Source organism: Macrotis lagotis, chromosome 6 (genome assembly GCF_037893015.1).
Source record: "Macrotis lagotis isolate mMagLag1 chromosome 6, bilby.v1.9.chrom.fasta, whole genome shotgun sequence".
Classification (NCBI taxonomy): Eukaryota; Metazoa; Chordata; class Mammalia; order Peramelemorphia; family Peramelidae; genus Macrotis; species Macrotis lagotis.
The window spans coordinates 96,589,889-96,606,038 of NC_133663.1; the positions used below are offsets into that span (position 1 = coordinate 96,589,889).

Sequence of the window (16,150 nt, forward strand, 5' to 3'; positions counted from 1 at the left end):
CAAATAGTAGAATCATTCTTTGTACTCCATAAACACGAGGGCTACAACTATCCACAGAATGGGAGAAAGACCACAACCCAGACACCTCATGGTCCTAGAAATGGATTGAATCTGTATTTCTCACACAGCTCCATCTCCTGACAACAGACTACATGTAGTTCATTGCTAATCCTTCCTGCCTCAACAACTGCTTTTTGTTTTCTACCTCCTAAGCTGTCCTTTTAGCATTTTTGCTGCTATCATCTTTTACTGGGGCTTCATCTTCAACAGTAGTTACTTTCAAATGTGCCATTGACCTGGCCAACATGCTAGGGGTCTACTCAAGACATTTTTGTTAGCCAGAATCACTGTCACACTAGGCTGGAACTCAAAAGGCAGCTATGAGGCAGCGATAGAACCCTCTCTGGGCTTGATCAGGAAGATCTGACTTCAAATCTCACTTTCAGACACTAGCTGATTCTGAGCAAGTTATTTAATTTCTTCCTCAGTTTCTTCAACTATAAAATGAAGCAAACATTACCTATATCTCTTGGTTGTTATGAGGACCAAATGAGATAAATTTGTAAAGTGCTTTGCAAATCTTAAAGTACTATATAATGTAGATCTTTTTCAACTTTTCTCAGGCTAGAGTGAGCGAATTCCTTTCAATTCTTTTCATGCCCATGATAGAGTAATGGCAGTCTCTTGAAACTTTGATAAGCCTGAAGGAAGCACTTAGGAATCCTTTATTCTTCATTCCTGTTGTTAGAGAGGGTGTTGGGGGGGAGGGGAACCTACCTCAAGTGCAAATAATAAAACTCCTGCTCCCTGTATACAGATACTATATGCAAAATATTTTTTAAAATGCAATACAGAAGTAAATTTTTATTATTGTATCAGACTCTGCTTTTTCTCACAGCTCTTAAGACAAGCCTGAGGCTCCTGAAACCATTTTCCATGGAAGATCCATAACTTGAGGAATTTTCATTTCTCACCTAGGTAATAATTATCCAGTCTACTGACTTTTAAAGAGCTGGGCCAGCTGTATCATTTAGTTTAGTCTGTCAAACAGAGGTACAGTGCCTTTCTTTAAAAGGTATATTTTTAAATAGTTTCACAACCTTTCTTAAAATTTAAATTGTCTTTGTTTTGACATTTGTCATTAAGCTCCAAAATCTATGGTTAGAGAACATAATAATAATAATAATAATAATAATAATAATAATAATAATAAACCCAAACAAATAACTCATATTATATTGGGCTCATTGCTTTCTTAAGGCATTATTTTATTATTTTCACACATGGTATGTTTCTTTTAAAAAATAAGGTGATCAATGTCAGAAACATTTAGTAAGTCTCACCTATCTGCTTTGACTCATGGTGGTTTTTTTTTTTTCCAAAAATTGTTACATATAGTGACAAAGGAGAAACAAGTGTCTTTGTGTAAGTTTAGAAGTTGTAGTAGGAGAATGTTCATGTGTTTTGATTCAAGGGCTTGTCTGGACCCCTTCCACTATGAAAGACAAAAATGAAAAGCCGCTGTTTCCTTTGGTTGAGAACACTCATATTTTAATGGGTATGATGTCATGAATTATTAAACTAGCTTAACTTTAAAGCCTAGCAGAAAGAACACATAGTAAAGAATGACCTTCAGAATCCTGAAAAATGGCAATGTTGACTGTGTGCTAGCAGGCTCAAAGATGGATTTTTACTTTAGTTTATATTTATGCAACTGTGAAACTTGGTCCCCTGTTCCCTGAGAAATCCTTTGTGCAGCAATGTGGAGAAAGTTATTACATTTTAGTACAGAAGAGCTGTAAAGTTTCCTTCCTCACATCTCATGAAAACTATAGTACAAGCAATTTTTGTCCTAGGAGGTGAATGGGTTTTAGAAGTAATATGTAGATTTACACCAAAGACAAAAGGAAACAGTTCCCTTTTGCTTAAATGAAATCACTGCCGGGCTCCTTCATGGGATTCATTCAATAACCTATTTTTTTTGTTAGGACAATAACAGTGTCTGTATATTTCTGATTTAAGGTGAATCAAAGGGAAACTGTGTTCAGGAGGACAAAGATGTTCCGCCAAAGCCAATCTAGCATGACCACATGACGTGCCCAGAGATAACTTTAGGGTTATGAGAGCAGCTGCCTGTGGAGACTGCCAGAGAGGGAGGCAGATGATTCTGGAAGAATATCTTTCCTGATACATTCTCTGGCTACTGGGGTTGTAATTTGTTGCTGAGTAAAATCCTAGAAACCAAAAAAGGATGGATGTGGAGTAAACTGATTAGTTCTATACTATGGGTTGGTTTGATAGGGATCAGAGGAGAAGGTTCAGGTCCTGCTTAGCCACTTGCTACTTGTGGGAAACTCAGGAAAGTCATTTCATACCTTGGTTTTATTGTCTTTAAAATGAAGGGTTTGGACTAGATGACCTCTCGGGTTCATTCCAGCCTGAAATCTATTAAATTATGAGATTGTTGTATCTACCTTTGAAGATAGTAGTTTCTTATCAATTGTGGAACCTTGATCTTTGTTGAGTCCCAGTTTTGTCATCTATAAAATGGGCATAACTTGAGTCTCGTGTGACTATTAAACTATTTATTTTAATTTTTATTCAGTTTAATTTTTCCCATTTGTTTAAAAGAAGTTGAACTGAACAAACTTAAGTCAAAAAACTGTTTTCCTAAATTTTCATATTTAGGCTCATTGTTTTGCTTATTAAAGGCATAGTTACCATATTTTGGGTCAGTTATGTGGCACAGTGGCTACAGAGTTGGGCCTGAAGTCAGGAAGATGAGCCTTCCTAAGTTCAAATCTGGCCTCAGTTACTTACTAGGTATGTGACCCTGGGTAAATCACTTAACCTTGTTTGCCTCAGTTTCCTCATCTGTTGAATGACCTTGAGAAGAAAATAAGAAATCATTATGCTTTCTTTGCAGAGAAAACCCAAAAATAGAGCCATGAAGAGTCAGACATGACTGAAAAAAATGACTGACCCCTACCATGTTTGATTGAAGCATCACAGAATCACATAATCTCACAGATAGAAAGGATTTCAGAGACTATTTAAACAATGATTCTATTTACAATTTACCCAACATATCTAGTTTTTACTTGAAGATCTCCAGTAAAAAAATCCATCTTCTTTCTGTTTGAGAAGCAATCAGGATTAAATGATTTGCCCAAGGTCATATAGCTAATAAATATTTGAGATTAGATTTGAACTCAGGTCTTCCTTACTCCAGGGCTGTTGCTCTATTCACTGTGCTCTCTAACTGCACCAATTTCCCTTTTTCTTCAGGAATTCTATTCTACTTTTGTGTTGTTCTGTTAGGAAGTTCTTCCTTGTCTTAAATCTGTACTTTTTTTTTTTTTTTTGGTTTTTGAAGACAAATGGGGTAAAGTGGCTTGCTCAAGGCCACACAGCTAGGTAATTATTAAATGTCTGAGACCGGATTTGAACCCAGGTACTCCTGACTCCAGGGCTGGACCTTTATCCACTGTGCCACCTAGCTTCCCATTTTTTTCTATCTTTTGCTTCTAATTTCTGCTTTCTAGGACCAAGCAGAACATCTCTACTTCCCCTTCTGTGTGTTAGCTCTTCAAGTGCTTGAATGCCACTCTTAGGTCTTCTCTGAGTTGAACATTCCTGTTTTATCCATCTGACTCTTGAATGGCATGAAATGGGAGACTCTTCACAATCCTTTCCTGTTATTCTTTTTACTTCAATTCAACAAGCATTTGTTTTAAATTTTTTTAGGTGCTGCAGATACAGAGACAAAAATAGACTATCTTTGCCCTCAAGACGCTTATATTTAGCACTGGGGTGAGTGGGAGGGAAGTGCAGAGAACAATATTTATACACCTAAGTCAATTTAAAATAAATACAAATTAATTTTGGCAATGTGTGTGTGTGGGGAATCACTAACATCTAGGGGACTCTGGAAAGGCCTCTTGCGGTATTTGGAGCCCTGAATGGAGCTAGGGTTTCTAAGAGGTAGAAGTGAGGAGGGAAAATTTTGGGGAGACAGTTTGTGAAATGGTATGGTGGCATAAAGCTGGATTTTGTCTATGGGAAACAGCAGGATGTGAGATGTGAGAGAATGGGAGGAGGACTAATGTATAATCAGACCAGAAAGGTAGCCTGGAGCTAGGTGGTAAGGGCTTTTAAATGCCAAAAAGAAGAATTTGTCTATTAGGCAAGAGGTCAGTGAAGCTTCTTGGGAAGGGAGTGGTATGATCAAATTAAAGCCTTAGTTCTATTACTTTGATAGCTCTGTGGAGTGGGAATGAAAAGGGGAATAATTAGAAAGTGATTGCAATAACGATCAGGACCAGAACTAGAATGGTTAGTTATGAATAGAGGGAAGAGGGGTGTGAGGATTGTGGAAGTCAGTAGACTCTATAAGGCTCGTCAGCTTCTTGGATAAGGGGCTGGTGTAAGTGGGAGCAAAGCGTGGGGGATGAGTCATAACAACTTGTGAACTTGGAAGAATGGTGGTGTCTTTGATAAAAATAAGAAAATGAGGAGAATGGGTGGATTCAGTGGAAAAATAATGAGTTCTATTTTGGAAATGTTTTTCTTTTTCAGATTAATTGTCGTCTCACCACACCTCCCCATCTTGTCCTTGTGAGTCTGATTGTTTTGAACCCAAATGTAATTCTTTATATCTTTTCCCATTACACCTCATCTTGGCCCAATGTTCCATCCTGTTAAGATATTATTGCATCCTGACTCTGTCATACAGTGCATTAGTAATAACTTACAGCTTTGTATCATCTGTAAATTTGCTAAGTAAGCTGTCTATACTTTATCCAAGTCATTGATAAAAGTATTAAACAGTACAGGGTCTTAGGCAGATTACCAGTGGCACTTCATTGGAGACCTTTCAAATTGATATTGAGCCATTGATTACTGTTCTTTGGGTTCCAGGTCTAAAGCTAAATGATTACAATCTTATTTACCTCATATCACAAATGCTTGATTCTACTGGCAGAGAAATTCCTTCCTTCCATCTTTCTTTCCTTATCTCCTTCATTCCTTCCTTCTTCCTTCCTTGCCTTTTATCCTTCATTCTTTTCCTTTTTTTCTTCCCTTTTTTCTTTCCCTTTATTCCTTCCTTTTTAGCATCTTCATTTCTTCCTCTCTTTCCTCCTTCCTTCCATCCTTCCTTTTTTCCTTCCTGAGTCTTTCCATCTCAGTCTTTGCCTCTATCTTTCTCTCTTAAGAATCTCCCATTTGGAAGTTGTTGCTAAGGTGAATAGTTTTATTTCTCTTTTACCCTGCTTTTCTTTTATCATTTCTCCTACTGCCTTTTTTTTTTCATACAGAGAGTCTGCAAGAGCTGAGAAAACCGACTTCCTTTGTGATTTTCAAAGATTGAGTTGCTTTGGTCTCTAGGGTAGAGAATATTTTTGTACTAGCCTTTCTTTGCAAAATAATATGTTTGATTGTCTTGAGAAAACAATACCCATTTTCTAACCTTCTTGGGAATATCATTATTTCTTAGAAAAGGAAGTGAAATAATGAAAGTGTATGTAGCAAGTCAAACTGGAGACACTAAAGGAGGAAAATCAGGAGATTCAAAATCAAGGTCAGTCTCCTCTTTTGTTGGATTGCAGCAGGCGTTTAGTGGTAATAAAACCTTTTTTCTGTAGAATACATTTTATATTAAAACTGCAGCAATTTAAATGAGGGATTTTATGCCTGCACGGTCTTTATTGAGCATGAAGGATCCAAAAAAATGCTTTTGGGGATCTTAGAAAATTCTTGAGATTTAAAAAGTGTCTGTGAATGAATCCAGGGTCCTTGCCAGTGAGAGTAAGAAGGCACAGTGGCTAGAGCTATTCCAATGCTGGCAGGTGCAAGGCAGGCTTGCTCAAACAGTAACTTGGTCATGTCATTTAACCTTGGACCCCCCCTGTTATTCTAGTCTTCTGGGTCTCTTGAATAAACACTAAATCTTCCTTGATTGTGTGGCAGCTTTACGATGTGGATTCATGCCTATTTTCAGAGTAGCCTGATAGGCCCTTTAATTGGTGGCTTAAACTGGCTACTAAAAGACTAGTAGACCACTTTATCCCTATCACTGTGATCTAGTAAGCTTCCCTTTTTGTAGCTATACATGGGAGGGCTAAGGACAGACTTTGGTCAGGCAATCCCTTGGAAAATGCTAGGAAAAACAAGATGGCACAGAATAGTTTTGATAGATCACTTAGACATGAATTGATGATTGTGCCTTAGATTTATCGGTCCATATGTCCTTTTGGCCTGGTCACTCAAATCTCACAACTAGCCATGAAACCTCCTCCCTGTTCCTCTCATTCTACATGGAAACTGATATGTCTGAGATTCCAAACTCTAGAAGGCTTTGTTCTTCTGTCCTGCTGTCTTACAATGGGGGAAATGAATTTATGTAGCAGATTTATGAAAATGTGGCTATTTGGAAGAGAAGTTAGAAAAGAAATCTAGTAAGATTTTGAGACATGTTGAAATCAGTATACCAAGGAGGAAACTACTAGAGCTAATCAATCATTAAATATTTATTAAATGCCTACTATGCTAACACTATGCTCAGTATTGGCTTCATTTAGCAATTCCACACCTCTCTTCCCTCACCAGACTTGGATTAAATAAATGGGTCAACTGGTGAATTTAATTTATGTATAATCTGAATGGTTGGAAAAGATTTAGATTTGGATATATGAATTTACTGCTGTTGAAATACAAGATTGTAAAATCAAAGTACAAAATATACAATTTAACAAGAGTAACAATTGAAGCTCCCCAAAGAAATTCTTTGTCTATTATGGGTATTATGGAAAGATGCTGAATTTAGGTTCAGAGGATCTGGATTAGAATTCCAGCTTTATTACTTACTATTGTGTGAGTTTCCTCATTTGTAAAAAAGGAGGGAGTTAGAGTAGATGACCTCCAGGTCTCTTCCAGTTCTCTATCTCCAATGCTAGGAGAATGATTGATTGCATAGGGGGATTGAGTAAAGGTGACAATATGCACTTCAGGAGGTGATATAATAAAAATCTATGAATATTTGATTTTTTAGTTAAGAATTCACATTTATTTTAGAGTACTGGGAGAACTAAAACAGTTTTATTTTTCTTCCCAGGTACTTAATAGTGCCATCCTCTATGTACCCTCCAATTGAGTTTCTACTGCGCTAACCAATGATTTTTTTCCTTTTTTTAATCTTTAAGGCTGCCTAGCTGGAGCACATTAACTTAAATGACTATTTTTCTCCTCATAATGTTATGTAGATCTTAGTCTTTTCTGTATCTTTTTATGACAATGGCAGCATATGGCCCATTGTTACTATCAGATTTAAGTAAGAGGGATGAATTAGTAGTTGAAAGGATGCCATTGCTTCTGGCTCAGCGTCTGCTCTGAGTTCTGAAGCTGGAGGTCTTTGTGGTTTTATTTTTAAGCTAAAAAACTTTGAAATTTTGGTCAATACTTTCTCATTTTTATTTGCAGATTGCACAGACTAATGTTCACTTTGGACTTCTAGAAAACAGATTAGAAGAGCTTTCTCTTTGGTGAGGATAAGGGGACAGATGTTGCTAGCTAACATAATGCTGATGGTATTAGATGGTAAAGGAGAGCTACAAAGGATCCCCAGATGCTAAAGACATGGCCCTTGTGTTTTTGAGGTACATACTTGTGAAAATTTAGGGGAGAACTAGGAGAAATGTAGATAGAAGCAATTGAATTAAAAATAACTCAAATAACTCAAAAATAACTCAAAGAATCAAATTTCAAGACACAGAGGATGTTAGCCTTACCAGATGCAAAAGCTTTTATTTAAAAAATACTTCATGTTCCTTGGGAACAGAATAATGAAATATAATTTTACCAAATACATATACACATACAGGGAAGGAGAAATGCTGAAACAGGAACATGTCGGTATGTTTTATAATTCTGGATTTGTTTTTCAGGCTTTGAATTAATTAGCCACCATGTTGAATTCTAAATGTGATAATTAGGCAAATTAATGCTGCAGTGAAGTTATTAATGAGGCAAAATATGCTAATATGCTTTTGATAAAGAGCTCTTCTCCTGCCTTACCAAGAAACTGGCAAACATCTTTTATTTGGGGCCAGACAGCTTATCTCAAGTGATTTACTAAAAAGGATCTCTGCCTTATGCTTCGAACAAATGTTGTAAATAGGGGTTAATGTCTAAATTTTTGATATGTATAAAACCTTGCCGTGGTGAAGCAATGGCAATGAGGCTATTAGTGTAGCTGGGGCTGCAGCAGCATCAAGGAAGACCAAGGGCTCTTTGGTGACCTTTACCTCCACTATAATGATGGTAAAATGCTGCAGAGTAATACAGTTCCTATTGAAATGATCACTGACTTTTAAAATGCTCAGAACGGAGCCCCAACCTGGCCCACATGTGCCTTTCTTTTCAGCAGACTTAGTGTCTCTTATGGTTTTCAGTTGCTCAAAACTCCTTAGCCCAGAATCATTAGGGAGCCTATTTAGTGGTTTGAAAGTAACATGGCAGAATTCCTCTTTCCGATCTTAACTCTGACTTTTCATCTCTATTATGTATTTTGGAAGGCTCCTTAATGCCAAAGGAGAGACACCATACATCCTGGGATATTAAAGAAGAGATTTATGGTAATGAAAGAACTTTCTCTATGAACATGGGTATTTACTTTTTTTGCTATTGAATACATCACAAGAGTAATGATTAAGGAGTTTTGAATAGTCTGGAACAATATGTACCTGAAAAAATGGTACATTCACCAATCCCTTTCAGACAGATGTATAGAGACCACATGGGCTGAGTGTTTCCAAGCATGGTGGAATACCCCGAAATGAACATTCCATTGACCCTTTCTATTCATATCAGAACTCAACTGGAATTCTCATCTTGGGGTGGGCCTTACTCTATAAAGGTCTAGGATTTCAGATGATGATGATAATAGGTCAACATTTAATAAATTTTAAACTGATCAGAGACTGACTATGAATCAGTGATAAATCTAAAAAAGGGGAGGTGTTATCAACTCTTGCTTCAGGGAGAAGATTTTCTATTTGACCTCTAAATGAGATCATTGTTGCTGTTACTTACATTTGAATATTTAGTTTCTATGGTTAATTTGTCATCCTTAGCCCCATAAAACAGAATTTTCATTTATTGGAAATCAATTAATAGAAAGGTCCTTTCTTGGTCATGGATATAGTTAGGAAGGCATCTGTAACATCAGCTGGATAATTTTTCAGAAGGGAGAGTGGTGATAGGTAAGCATGATTGCTTAAAGGAATTCAAGAGTCAGAGATAGGGACTATTTAGTTTTTCTTATGTTCTCACTGGCTCATAGTAGGTGCTTAATGGAAGATTGCTGATTGATGGCTTAAGATTGCTGCTGTTACCCTTCAAAGTCAAAGAGGAGAACCAAATTTAAATTGTACAAACTCCAGGCTAGATGCTGTATTATCAGCATATACTACAAATGGTTAATTTCTATAGTTGTGAACATACACATGTCCCTTTCGTGAATGCACAAAACTTTTGGTTTTCATATTTGTCATAAAGATCTGGGCGTATTTCTATTAAATTCTAGCTGTGGTTGTCTTAGCTAACCTTTATTTGACCTTGTCCCATATTCCCCCATAGGAAACTTAGTCTTGGATCTCCCCAGTCCCTAACTTCTATCATTGCTGAGATTTTATGTTGTGGTATAGTGGAAAGATCACTGAGTTTAGAATGAGGGGAGATGAGTTTGAATCTGAATTCTATGATTTAAAATCTATTTCTTCTACATTACTACCATCATCTAGTGTTCACTGAAAGCTAACTTTCTCTCAAAGACTCCACAACCTTCAACATATAGAATCAATAGGAGAAACTGGCATTCTCTTTCCTCTTGTCTTCTAAACCTTCTTGGTAATTATCATTTAAAGTTCTCTTTATCTTGTACAGATATTTGGTGGCATCTTCTAAGTCAAATGGATCAACCCTCTTCCCTAGTAGTTTTAGTGATGGATTTATGGTCTTTTCCACCTCAGCCCCTAATCCCATTGTCCATGTAGAAGAATACCTTGTCCCCCACCTACATAGCTTTGGTCTCCATTCTCTCTCTGTCACACAGGGTGGTCATGCTGTAGACCAGAGGTGGGAGACAACTGGCCTGCAGGCTGTATAAAGCCCATGAAATCATTTGGTCCAGTGCTATCATGGCAACCACAGGTGGGATTTGAAATCAATAAATCTAGGACCTTTTTTGGGGGTGAATTATTATTTAAATGTTTGACCAAAGATAGCAGGCTAATTTTCAAGTTGATAATTTTGTATGGCCAGCGAATGATATAAATATCCAATGTTGGCAGAAAAAAAGACCTCTGTCCTAGATCATCCAATTCTTATCCTTACAGAGCCTTTAATTTCTCCAGTCATGTGATTATATTACCTTTTTCCTGTCTTTGTGGGTGTCATTTACTCTCCTACCTTTTCCAATGACCTTAGTACTTGTTTTTTTCACAATATAAATGCATATATCCTCTGGGGGTTGCTTCCTGAAGACTTTCAAAATTCCCACCCCCCATTTCATGGAGACTAGTATAGCCCTTGAGCTATCTCTATAGGGATAACAGCAACTTAATTTCCTATAATACAGTGATGAGGAAACATCTCCTGGTGGATTGTGAAAGAGGACTCTGAAGAGGAGATCCTTCAAAGCATGAGATTTAAAAAGTGGTGTTTAGCATCCGAAATTGGGGGTGAAGGTGAAGGATAAATGGATGAGAGCTGTCATCAGGCTGGAGAATGAGATAACCTGGGTTGGGGTTTATAGTCACAGTATCCTGAATCCCAGCATCTTGCCTGGATAATGGTGATTATAGAGCTAAAATGAGATTGACTCCCAAGTCTGCTTGGGTGACTCCAGGGAATGCTTCCAAGAAGTGGACAGTATTGGTTTCACCATACTTGAACTATAACTTTCAAAGTGACATTCTCCTCCTACTAGGTTGAGGCATCAGAGGAACTAAAGGGGAATTATATTGTAATTCCCCTAGAGGTGTGGGAGATTTGCATTTCTTTGTTTATGGATGCAGAGAACATTTTATTATTTAATTATCTTCCTTTTAATTTACATTCTTTATCATTTTAATTAAATGCTTTGCTTGTGGATTTATTTATAGTAATGGATATATTTATATTACTTTTAAGTTTGCTGAACAGTTTACATGTATTCTTTTGTTTGCAATAACAACATAAAAATAATTTTGTGAGGCAGGTACTACAGGCATTTGCATCTTAATTTTATAGATGAGATGGGACTAGAACCCAGGCCTTCTTGATTTCAAAACATGCCACATTGCCATTTATATGTCTCTAGTATGCCTAATAATGAAGTATCATATTGGATGGTGACTTAGAACATGGCTTATCATTTCTACAGTCCCTACTTAAAACAAGAATAACTAAGGTGAGTATGTATAAGAGAAGATAAGATACTTCTTGATCTCTTCTATCTCCCTTCCCATCTCCCTTCCCTTTCTGATCATACATTTTCTTGAAAGTCTTAATTTCTTAAAAGTGTGTTACAGTTTACTTGTTTCTACTAGATATCTCTCTATTGCCTTTGGGTGACCTGTGACTTTCATTTATTGACGTGTTCCAAGATATGCGACACTTGGTGAATAATTGTGCTAAATAGAAATTTTATTTTGGTGTGTGACTGGGAGCAGTTGAGATCACTAAAATCACTGGACAATTTTTGAAATGCAGTCTAGCATTTCTTTTTATCCTCCTCTTGAATTTCATGTTCAATTTATTGTCCTTATATGCTGTCCCAGATATAGAGCTAATGTGACAGCTCGACCTTTCAAATTCATATCATAATCTAGACAGCAGCAGTTTTCATCCATTTAGTTTTCTCTGTATGGATTGCTAGATTGATTTATTTTGAGTATTCTCAGATCTCAGTGAGGAAATGATCTGTTGTGTTCTAAGGATTGATACAATCTACATTTTATTAGGGCTTCTGGAGTACATCCTTTTTCCATGAGCATGCGGGGCAAGATAACTTTTCTTTCATAAGATATTTAACATCTAGATTTCACTTGCCATTAATAATCAAAGGATGTTCAGTTTAATTCAACAAGTATTTATAAAGTTATTACTCTGTGGTAAACATTGGGTTAGGTACTGGGGTATATAGCAAAACAGTTCCAAACCTCATTGAGTTTATATTATATTGAAAAATAATTATATTTTATTACATTTTATTGTTGACAGCAGTTTTATCTGTGTTCACATTTATCTGTGTATCTTGTATGATTTTACATTGTTGGAATGGAGCCTTTAAAGCTACATTTTGCTCTGAGACAAATGTGCTCGCACGCACACGTGTGTGTGTGTGTGTTCTTAACAAATGGTTGGATTTTGTGTGCTTTGCATTTTTTAAGGTTTTTTTTTTTTGCAAGGCAAATGGGGTTTAAGTGGCTTGCCCAAGGCCACACAGCTAGGTAATTATGAAGTGTCTGAGACCGGATTTGAACCCAGGTACTCCTGACTCCAAGGCCGGTGCTTTATCCACTACACCACCTAGCTTCCCCTTCCTTTGCATTTTTTAGTCAATAATAGGACTGTAAATATGAAGTTTCTAGTAAAAAATAATCTGTGAAAACCTACCTGTTCCCTTTTCATAGCTTCATCAAAGATACCCCTGATACCTGTAAATAAATTATTCTCATAAAGATTTTTCAGAGATGAAAAGGTAGTGATATGAATCAGTTCATCAATCAGTCTTCTTTTTTCCAGTATTAATATAGTTCATGATTTTTTTTTCAATTTTTGGTATTTTCCCTTCCCTGAGATATATTATAAAATAACCACTCCACATTCATGATTGTGTAGTTTGGTCTTATCAGTCTTCCCAACCTTATTTTCCTCAAAGTTTTTTCTATTTCCTTGTTTTGAATATTGAGGTTAGAGATGTTAGGTACAAATATGGTGGTTTTGCTGACATTAGGGATGAAAATAGGTTGTCATGAGCAAATGGACATTTCACTTATGTATATCCTTGGGATGATGTAGTTTTGTTTTCATTCAAGTGTTTTTCAGATATTTTCACCTCAACTGTTCTGTGAGGTAAAATTCACAATCTTTTGTTATCTTCTATTGATTTTGCAAATAAATTTGTATTCTAAATTGTTATTTCCTCTAGCAGATTTCTCTGTTTGATAGGGAGGTCAAATGTTTGTTGGTTAAAATACTTTCTGACTTTTTTGGGTTCCTTTTTGTGGTAACTGATTAATATCAGTTAAATTTTTGCAAGAAATGGTGATAATTAAGGTCAATATCTTTGCCTTTTTCCTTCTTTTTTTTAAATCAATATGTCACGTTGAAGCTGTTGAAATGACATGCATATCTTCTCATCTTTAGTCTTTTTTCTAGTTTGATCATAAGTTTAACCTTTGCTATAATTTCCTGCACATTGACAGCTGTGTCTGAAATTACTTCCATACCAGGCATCAGTTGCTTCCTATCTGTTAAACTATAAATTGATAAAATTTAATTTTATGTGATTTTTATTGCTCCTCAGACCTATTTCTTCTCCTCCTCCTCCCTCCTCCTTCTCCTCCTCCTCCCAAACCTCTTCCCCTCCCCCCTCCCCTTCTTCTACCCCTCCTCCTTTTTCTTCTCCACCTTCTCCTCCTCCTCTTCCTCTTCCTCCCTTTTCTCCCTCTTCTTATTTCTTTACTTCTTTCCTTCCTTCTTTTCTTTTTTTTCTGCCTTCCTTCTTTCCTTCCCTCTCCTCCTTTACCTTTTCTTCCATAAGAGTGATTTATTTTTGTATATCAGGATACATTTTTAAAAAATGATTTAAGATATATTTGTACATTTTGTTTAGATCCAACAGATTCCCAGTAGGCTTATATAAAAAAACTTCTTCCTCACCCTTAAAAAGCAGTTTGCTTAATGATTATTAGAAAGGAGGGATATGTCATTTAACCATGACAGTATGTTGCAAGTATTGACTATTATATTTAGAAGAATTGTATCTATATGGCAGAAACTTGGATTAGATCAACACCTCACACCCTATATACCAAAATAAGATCAAAATGAATACAGGATCTAGACATAAAAAACAATATTATAAGCAAGCTAGGAGATCAAGGAATAGTTTACATGCCAGATCTATGGAAAAGGAAGCAGTTTATGATCAATGAAGAGATGGAGAACACCATTAAAAATAAACTAGACAATCTTGATTACATTAAATTAAAAAGCTTTTGCACAAGGGGAGGCTAGGTGGCACAGTGGATAAAGCACTGGCCCTGGAGTCAGGAGTACCTGAGTTCAAATCGGTCTCAAACACTCAAACACTAGCTGTGTGGCCTTGGGCAAGCCACTTAACCCCATTTGCCTTGCAAAAACCTAAAAAAAAAAAAAGCTTTTGTACAGACAAAACCCTCTGTAACCAAGATAAAAAAAATGTAGTAAATTGGGAAATAATTTTTATGACTAGTATTTCTGACAAAGGACTCATTTCTAAAATAGAGAACTGAGTCATTTAAAAAAAAAGACAAGCCACGCCCCAATTGACAAATGGTCAAAGGATATGCAAAAGCAATTTACAGATGAGGAAATCAAAGTGATCTATAGTCATATGAAAAATTGCTCTGAATCACTAATTATTAGAGAAATGCAAATTAAAACATCTCTGAGATACCATTGCACACCTCTCAGATTGGCCAATATGACCAGAAAGGACAATGATCAGTGTTGAAAGGGATGTGGGAAATCTGGGACACTAATACATTGTTGGTGGGGCTATGAACTCATCCAACCTTTCTGGAGAGCAATTTGGAATTATGCCCAAAAGGCAAAAAAAAATGTGCATACCCTTTGATCCAACAATAAAACTACTGGGTCTATATACTGAAGAGATTATGAAAAAGGGTAAAAACATCACCTGTGCAAAAATATTCATTGCAGCTCTGTTTGTGGTTGGCAGAGAATTGGAAATTGAGTGAATGTCCACCAAATGTGGAATGGCTTAATAAACTGTGGTATATGTATATGATGGAACACAATTGTTCTATAGGAGTTCTATTGTACACCCTAACAGCAAGATGGGAGTGATGATCAACCTTAATGGACTTGCTCATACCAAGAGGGCAACAATCAGGCACAATTTTGGTATATCTGTGACGGAGATGCCATCTGTATCCTGAGAAAGAATTGTGGAGTTTAAACAAAGACTAAAGACTATTAACTTTAATTTTAAAAAAGTTATCTTATCATGTAATTCTGCTATATCTCGTACTTTATGTTTATTCCTTAAAGATATGATTTCTCTCTCATCACATTCAACTTAGATCAGTGCATACCACGGAAACACTATAAAGACTAACAAACTGCCTTCTGTGGGGGGGGAAAGAAGCAATATTAGGGGAAAAATTGTAAAATTCAAAATAAATAAAATCTTTCAAAATAGCCTAAAAAAGAAGTATTGTATCTAGAAGTCTTTATTTAACCTTTATATATTAAATTCACTAACATTATAGTCACTGCGTATTTCTTTTTGGGTTCCACTTTCTTCACTTTATCTCACTTGATGAGAATCTTGTTATGTTTTTCTGCTTCGGCATATTTTCCATTCCTTATGGTACAGTATTATTCAACTTCATTTGTATACCATAATTTATTCAGCCAACCTCCAATCTTTTGACAAATCCAACTTTATTACTGCAAGTAATGCTGTTACTACAAATACTTATGAGTCTTTTCTTACTGTCAATAACTTCTTTGAGGTCTCAGTAGTGGAATCTCTGGTTCAAATTGTATGAACAAATTGGTAACTTTCTTGCATAATCACAAATTCTTTCCCAGTACAGTTAAAACAATTCACAGCTCCATTAGCTGTGAATTTATGCATTTGTCTTCCCACAGTCTATCCAGTAATGACTCTTCTTTTCCTTTACCATCTTTGCTAGATGGGTGGATATGAGGTAATACCTCAGGGTTGTTTAAATTTTCATTTGTCTAATTATTAGTGATTTTGCATTTGTTTTAAAATAGCTCTTTATTGTCTGTATTTCTTTTGAAAATTCTTTTTTATATTCTTTGATCATTTCTTAGTCCACCTCAAAGTCTTCATTCTTCTTGACCTTTG

General features: G+C 36.1%; 1 long non-coding RNA gene across 3 annotated transcripts in view; it reads left to right on the forward strand.

Annotated features, from left to right (window-relative positions):
* Positions 1-11,903, forward strand: part of LOC141491138 (uncharacterized) — a 117,287-nt gene extending 105,384 nt beyond the window's left edge. For all 3 annotated transcript variants that reach the window (XR_012469473.1, XR_012469471.1, XR_012469472.1), the window contains one exon: positions 11,290-11,903. This is a non-coding gene — a long non-coding RNA (uncharacterized LOC141491138). The remainder of the gene's footprint in view (positions 1-11,289) is intronic.
* Positions 11,904-16,150: the final 4,247 nt, after the last annotated feature.